This window comes from Macaca nemestrina, chromosome 17, assembly GCF_043159975.1.
Source record: "Macaca nemestrina isolate mMacNem1 chromosome 17, mMacNem.hap1, whole genome shotgun sequence".
Taxonomy (NCBI): domain Eukaryota; kingdom Metazoa; phylum Chordata; class Mammalia; order Primates; family Cercopithecidae; genus Macaca; species Macaca nemestrina.
In genome coordinates, this window is record NC_092141.1 from 72,607,593 (window position 1) to 72,616,365 (window position 8,773).

Here is an 8,773-nt window from a genome sequence, read left to right on the forward strand (position 1 = left end):
TAGTTCCAAGCCATCTACCACTGAAGACTTCTTGACTTATCCCCCCTTTTCCCAGCCTATGTTTTGAAAGCTCTTTGTTTACCAAAGGTCATCATCACATAACCCCCTTTCCTTTTTTTTTTTTTTTTTTAAGACAGAGTCTTGCTCTTGTTGCCCAGGCTGGAGTGCAGTGGTGTGATCTCAGCTCATTGTAACCTCCACTTCCTGGGTTCAAGCGATTGTCCCGCCTCAACCTCCTGAGTAGCTGGGATTACAGGCGCCCGCCACCACGCCTGGCTAATTTTTTGTGTTTTTAGTAGAGATGGGGTTTAATCATGTTGGCCAGGCTGGTCTCAAATTCCTGACCTCAGGTGATCCACCCGCCTTGGCCTCCCAAAGTGCTGGAATTACAGCCACGAGCCCATGCCTGGCCCCCCTTTCCTATTTTTATGAACCACAGAGGTTCATGCTGCCTGTCAGAGCTTGTGGACAATGTGAGGTCACCAGCTTTCAGCACCCAAAGGACTGTACTGCAGCTGGGGGAAGAGAAACTCCCCACTGCATTGGCCTGACTAGGCTTACCCTCTGGGCTTTTTGAGATAGTACCTTTTTTTTTTTTTTTTTTTTTTTTTTTGAGACAGAATCTCGCTCTGTCACCCAGGCTGGAGTGTTGGAGTGCAGTGGCACGATCTCGGCTCACTGCAACCTCCACCTCCTGAGTTCAAGCAATTCTCCTGCCTCAGCCTCCCAAGTAGCTGGGCTACTACTACAGGAGCACGCCGCCACGCCCAGCTAATTTCTTTTGTATTTTAGTAGAGATGGGGTTTCACCATGTTGCCCAGGCTGGTCTTGAACTCCTGAGCGCAGGCAGTCCACCTGCCTCGGCCTCCCAAAGTGCTAGGATTACAGGCGTGAGCCACCGCACTGGGCCCTGATAGTATCATTCTTTAGATGCCTGCTTCTGCCTCCTTGGGTGAGTGGGGACAGGCAGGGGATACCTGGAAGGTAGCAGAGGAAGACAAGGCGGTAACAGCAGGAAGAGGGAACAACCCAGTGTTTTCTACCAGTGGCCCTGAAGGCTGAGCTCATCTCCGTGCTGTGGCTGCCAATGCCGCCCTTGGGTGACCAGCTCTTACCTACCCTGGCCACAGGTGGTGGCTGCCAGACAGTTTCTCTCATCTCCACACCCCTCCCGACCCTCCACATTCCTCCATCTGCCCAATCCCCTTCCCACCCACCCTGGCTTTTAACATAAGTGAAAAAGTGGCTAACCCCACCTCTGCACTTACCACCTGTGTGACCTTGGGCAGTTCATTTTTGCAGTCTGCATTTTCTTTCTTATGGTTCTTATCCACCCTTTCAGGGTTGCCATGAAGATGAAATGAGATGATGTACAAAGTCCTAGTACAGAGTGTCTTCTCTTTATAATGAATGCATCATCTCCTGAAAAAGCTAGCTTCATAACATCCCCAGATCAGCCAAGTCCAGATCAGCCCCCTTATTTGAGACAGGAAGAGGAACCGGGGCAATCGGGTGATAGAGGTGGACTGAAAACTCCCATCTCCCAGCTGCCTTCCAGGAACTTCCCCACTACACATCCTTGCACGGTCAGTCAACTGTCTTCTTACTGGGAGCACACGGAGCTCGTCCACTGGGGCCCACAGCTTGCCTCAGTTTCCGGGAGTACTCAGCCATCTCCCTGTGTCACCTCTCCTCATCCTCTCCCTCATCCTCCCTCCCCATGTCGGCTCTCCCTCATCCTCTCTCCCCATGTCGCCTCTCCCTCATCCTCTCCCCTCTCCTTTGAGGACCCCCATGAAACCCTGCCTGGGACTTTCTGTGTTGCCCTCTGTCTCGTAACTCTTGCTCATAGCGCTCACCCCATTTCCTGTCCTGTGTGCCTGACAATTCCCCACCTGTGTCCTCAAGGCCCAGTGATTCTGATGTTTAGCCTACTGTTTAATCTGGCTGTCGAGAGTTTTGTTGTTCCAATTTAGTCCCTATATTTTTCATTTTAGCATCCCTGCTTCTTTCAAACCTCCTGTGTTTTCATAAAAGCCTATTTTTGCCTCACAGATTCTGTTCTCTGAATCACTTTAAAAACCTGTTTTTTTAAAATTGTGTCAAAATATACATAATGTAAACTTACCATCTTAACCATTTTTAAGTGTACAATTCGGTGGCACTGAGTACATTCACCTTGTTGATTGCAGCCATCACCACCATCCATCTCCAGAACAGTTTCATTTGTGTGTGTGTGACAAGGTGCCCCCAAAAAAGGTACTTACTCTGTTGTCCAGACTCACTGCAGCCTCGACCTCCTGGGTTCAAGCAATCCTCCCACCTTAACCTCCTCAGTAGCTGGGAGCACAGGCATGCACCACCACATTCAGATACTTTTTAAAAAAGTTTTTAGTAGAGGACAAGCACGGTGGCTCATGCCTGTAATCCTAGCACTTGGGAGACCAAGGTGATAGGATCACTTGAGGTCAGGAGTTCAAGACCAGCCTGGCCAACAATGGCAAAACCTCATCTCTGCTAAAAATACAAGAATTAGCTGGGCATGGTGGGGGTCACCTGTAATCCCAGCCACTTGGGAGACTGAGGCAGGAGAATCACTTGCACCCGGGAGGCAGAGGTTGCAGTGAGCCGGGATCATCCCATTATACTCCAGACTGGGCGACAGAGCAAGGCTCTGTCTCAAAAAAGAAAAAAAAGCCGGGCGCGGTGGCTCAAGCCTGTAATCCCAGCACTTTGGGAGGCCGAGGTGGGCAGATCACAAGGTCAGGAGATCGAGACCACAGTGAAACCCCGTCTCTACTAAAAATACAAAAAATTAGCCGGGCGCGGTGGCGGACGCCTGTAGTCCCAGCTACTCAGGAGGCTGAGGCAGGAGAATGGCGGGAACCCGGGAGGCGGAGCTTGCAGTGAGCTGAGATCGCGCCACTGCACTCCAGCCTGGGCAACAGCGTGAGACTCCGTCTCAAAAAAAAAAAAAAAAAAAAAATTCTTTTTTTTAGTAGGGATGGGGTCTCCTTATGTTGTCCAGGCTTGTCTTGAGCTCCTGGGCTAAAGTGATCCACCTGCCTTGGCCTCCCAAAGTGCTGGGATTACAGGTATGAGCCACAGTACCCAGCCTCTGTACCCATGAAACATAAAATCATACAGTATTTTTTTTGTCTCTGGCTTGTCTCAGCATAATGTTTTCAGTGTTTATCCATGCTATAGGATGTGTTAGAATTTCCTTCCCTCTTAGGCTGGGTAATATTCCATTACATGTATATACCACATTTTGTTTATCCGTTCATTCATCCATGAACGAATGGGTTTCCACCTTTTGGCTATGGTGAATAATGTTACTATGAACTGTAAAAAAGGTAATTCAAAATCAAAGCTGTTAAAACTTTAAATTATTCTGAGCCTTGAAGGAAGGTAATTGTGGGACCTGAGTCACTTACAGGCAGCTGTGAACTTTGTTTCCCTAATTATGGATTACTCCTTTTCCTCTTAGCTGCATTGTTTTGTAAAATGTTATAAAAGACTGAAGGGTGCCACAGAAGTTTCCTTTCCTCTTTTCTGTTGAACTTCATTATAGATTAACTTTCCTCTTCCTTCTACTCAAAGACCTCAGGACTGTCACACTGTCCAAGATGTGTTAAGTGTACTCTTTTAAATTGAAAAAAAGAAAATAAGCTATTATTAATCAAATTGCTGTAACTCATAAACCAAACTTATATGGGAAATGTTGTGATTCTACCTAATTTCTTAGTTTTCTGACTATAAAGTAAGACCTTAAACTTCTCAACTTCAGAGCACGGACGCCATTTCTTTGGAGCCAGTGAGAAGGGCCATCCTCAGCTTCACGTTCGAACAAACCTGTTAAACTGGATTCTGATCTTGTTTTATTATTTCAGGTTGACAGAACACTGTGTACAAATATTTGTTTGAGTCCCGGCTTTCAGTTCTATTGTGTATATACCCAGGAGAATTGCTAGATCATATGGTAATTCAATGTTTATTTTTTTTTAAGGAACCACCAGACTGTTTTCCACAGCGGCTCTGCCATTTCCCACTACCCCCAACAATGCACAAGGTTTCCAATTTCTCCACATGTTGACCGACTCTTGTTTTCTGTTTTTTTGATAACAGCCACCCTAATGGGTGGCTTTGATTTGCCTTTCCCTAATAATTAGTGATACTGAGCATCTTTTCCTGTGCTAATGAGCAACTCATGTATTTTCTTTAGAGAGATGTCTACCCAAGTCCTTTGCCCATCTTTGTTTTGCTGTTGTTGTTGTTTGTTTGTTTGTTTTTAGATGGAGTCTCACTTTGTCACACAGGCTGGAATGCAGTAGTGCGATCTTGGCTCACTGCAACCTCCACCTCCTGGGTTCAAGCAATTCTCCTGTCTCAGCCTCCTGAGTAGCTGGGACTATAGGCGCCCACCACCATGCCTGTCTAATTTTTGTATTTTTTTAGTAGAGACAGGGTTTCACCATATTGGTCAGGCTGGTCTCGAACTCCTCACCTCAGGTGATCCACCCACCTCGGCCTTCCAAAGTGCTGAGGTTACAGGTGTGAGCCACCATGCCTAGCCCTTTGCCCATCTTTGAATGTTGAGTTTGAGGAGTTCTTTATATGTTCTGGATATTAATTCCTTAGCAGATCTGTGAGTAACAGATATTTTCTCCCATTCCATGGGTTGCCTTTTTGCTCTGTTATAGCATCTTTTGAGATGCAAAAGTTTAAAATTTTGATGAGGTTCAATTTGCTTATTTTTTCTTTTGTTGCCTTTGCTTTTGGTGTCATATCCAAGCAATCATTGCCAAATCCAATGTCATGAAACTTTCCCCTATGTTCTAAGAATTTTGTAGACTTCGTTTTTTTGTTCCCTCTTTCTTCTCCTACACAAAGATCTCATGACTGTCACGTTGTCCAAGATAAGGTGTTAAATGTACTCTATTATTTTTATTTTATTTATTTATTTTTTGAGACAGAGTCTCATTCTGTCACCCAGGTTGGAGTGTAGTGGTGTGATCTTGGCTCACTGCAACCTCTGCCTCCCGGGTTGAAGCGGTTCTCCAGCCTCAGCCTCCCGAGTAGCTGGGATTACAGGCATGTGCCACCATGCCTGCCTAATTTTTGTATTTTTAGTAGAGACAGGGTTTCACCATGTTGGTCAGGCTGGTCTTGAACTCCTGACCTCAAGTGATCCACCCGCCTCAACCTCCCAAAGTGCTGGGATTACAGGCATGAGCCACCGCACCCAGCCTTAAATGTACTCTTTTAAATTGAAAAAAGAAAATAAGCTGTGACCCATTTTTGAGTTAATTTTTATATATGGCATAAAGACGTGCATTTTAAGTCCCTTTTGGATTGCTCTGAGACTTGTCCTTCCTCCGTTGCAGTCTGCTTCATTCATTGTGTCTGCAGTTTAGCACAAGCTCTGGAACCAACCATAGGAATTTGAGTCCCATTTCCACCATTTGCTGGCTGTGTGACTAAGAGCAAATTCCTCAACCTTTCTGTACCTCTGTTTCCTCATCTATAAAATGGGAGTGTTGATCACAGTACTTACCTCATGGGTTTGTTGTGAGGATTCATATGTTGAAAGCCCCCAAATGGTCCCTAGCACCTAGAAAGTGCTCAGTGAGGGTTGGTAATTATTATTATCCCTCCTGAAACTGGATTTTCTCTTATACCTGGTAAACTGGACCTATCAGCCATCTTCAGTTGAAACAGTCTTCTGCACAATCCCATGCATGCACCTGATGCTTGCAGGGGCAAAGACGTCATTTCCATTGGGATCAGCTATCCCCCCACACCAATGCTGCAGCTCTCTGGATGGATGCACCCTGACCTCCCCTGTGTTGGAGGAGAGGTGGGCGTGTTGAATCATGGAGGCAGACTTCGCCTTTGTCGTTCTCGTGATAGTGACTGAGTTCTCAAGATCTGGTTGTTTAAAAGTGTGTAGCACCTCCCCCTTCTCTCTCTCTCCTGCCACCATGTGAAGATGTGCCTGCTTCCCTTTCGTCTCCCACCATGATTGTAAGTTTCCTGAGGCTTCCCCAGCCATGCTTCCTGTACAGCCTGTGGAACTGTAGAGTCAATTAAACCTCTTTTCTTTATAAATTACCCAGTCTCAGGTAGTTCTCTATAGCAATGTGAGAATGGACTAATACATGTCTATATGCTTGAAGCAGGAAGGGAGACTTCTCTGTGAGCTCAGTCGATCAGCTTAACCAGAAGTGTCACTATCCTTTTCTTCCTTTCCTCATGTTATAAATATATTTTACCCATAATGGATCATATTTTGGGGGTTATTTGGTCAGTTTCTGTAGTCGTGGTATCAGCCCATGTGTAGAGGTGGGGCCTTTTTGAACATGTGAGCCTTTGTGGGCTGAGAGTGATGGAAGGCAACACAGGGTACAGGGATTCTGAGTGTGGAGGGAAGTGAGTCTGAGGAGAAACCCAAGGTGAGACAGATGGAGCTGGCCTCCACAGACCTCAGTGCAAGAGTACTGGGGGTAACCACAGGCTTACAGAGAGCTGGTGTCTTGCCAGCTGGTTTTCAGATCAGGCTCAGGTACTCATGGGCATGCACCCTGGATGGAAGGTGCCAGCCTCGCCTCTCCACACCCCACCCAGTCCCTGCCTCGTGTGCCCTCTCCTGATTGCAAACTCATAATATTAGGGTCTCCCTGGAGAAACAGGTGTGATGGGGAGGGCCCTGCACAGCCCTGATGATGATTGCACAGCCTATAAGAGAGAAAAAGCCTGAACATGTGAACATAAGAGGTCAAGTTAGAAGAACCTGGAAAGACAACCTGGCTTCCAGAGACCCAGATATATTAACTCCATCTATCCATCCATCCACCCACCCACCCATCCATCCATCCATCCACCCACCCACCCATCCATCCATCCATCCACCCACCCACCCACCCATCCATCCATCCATCCACCCACCCATCCATCCACCCATCCATCCATCCATCCATCCATCCACCCGTCCGTCCGTCCATCCATCCGTCCATCCATCCGTCCGTCCGTCCATCCGTCCGTCCGTCCATCCATCCGTCCACCTATCCATCCGTCCATCCATCCATCCACCCACCCATCCATCCATCCATCCATCCATCCATCCATCCATCCACCCATCTGTCCATCCATCCATCCACCCGTCCATCCGTCCGTCTGTCCGTCTGTCCACCCACCCACCCACCCATCCATCCATCCATCCACCCATCCATCCATCCATCCATCCGTCCATCCACCCATCCATCCATCCATCCATCCACCCACCCATCCATCCATCCATCCATCCATCCATCCATCCATCCATCCGTCCATCCACCTATCCATCCATCCGTCCATCCACCCATCCACCCATCCATCCATCCACCCACCCACCCACCCACCCATCCATCCATCCATCCACCCACCCACCCGTCCGTCCGTCCGTCCATCCGTCCGTCCATCCATCCATCCATCCACCCACCTATCCATCCATCCATCCATCCACCTATCCATCCATCCATCCATCCATCATCCCATCCACCTGCTCAGAAGTGGTCCCAGCCTATGGAGGGAGGGCCTCATCAATCCCTGGCCATAACCCAAGGGTGGCTCCAGCCCCAGGGAAAAGTGACCAAGGAGAGCCGAACAAGTTCTGGCCTAAAAGTCAAGACCCCGGTTCCTCCTTCTGGCTCTGCCATTAGCTAACCACATGAGCCAGATCACTTGGCTTGACTTTCTGGACCTCAGTCTCCCCACCTGTAAAATGGGGACAGTTGGACCAGGAGGTGGATGGGCCTTTCCAGTTCTAACATTCTGTGGCTGAGCCTCTGGCCCTTGATGTCACAATATGGAGCTGGCTTGTGATTGGCCCATAGCCTCATCCAGCTCTGCTGTTTTCTTGGTCATGGGTGCAGACAGATTCGCCCTGGACCTTCCCTACTTGTGCTCCTCTGTTACGGGCAGCTGTTGCCTTGCCTCTGGATCAAGGATGAACATAGTTTAGGTGTGGCTGAGACCCCAAGAAGCATGGGACCAGAGAAGGGGACTGGGTGGGGACAGGACCTTCCCAGCACATGGTGCCCATATCCTTCCCTGCAGATGACTTCTACAATGAGACTAAGACCAAGATCTTCCTGCAGTTTTATGACCAAACAGCTAAAGTTGTGTTGAACCAGTTCATGGAGGCCACTTGGCACTATGTCACCAACATCACCAGGAAAAATCAGGAGGAGATGGTATGGTGTCATCTCCACCCCAGCCTCTCCTCTCTTTGCTCTTTTCAGGGATTTGGGACCATGGGGCACCACACTTCCTGCCCCCATCCCAAGCAAGAGGAACTAGGGAAGCCCCAGTGTACATATCAAAGCGGGCTGCAAGTTCTGGGCCTCCTGGAAGCCCTAAACTTTCTCCAGTCAAGAATCTCTTGCTTCTTGTCCTTTGTAAATCTCACCTCCTTGCTTTTAGGGACCCAGGTTTCTGCCCTCTCCCTCTTAGCAAATCTTGTTCCCTAAGCCAATGGGATTAGGGAGTCAGTTAGGGTGCCATGGCCCTGGAGGTCAAGTGGGACCCTTCCCCTGTCCCCCAACCTTGCTGGCCCTCTTTGCAGCTGCACAAGGACATGGAGAGGTCCCAGTTCATGATTTACTTTGGCACCCGGGCCTGCCTGTTTAAGGTCGCCCAGTTCCAGAACCAGGATTTGAATCGCATGCTGAGAAAGCTGCAGAACATAGACAAGGTGGCCCTGCCCAAGGACGAGCTGCGGGAGGTGATGGAT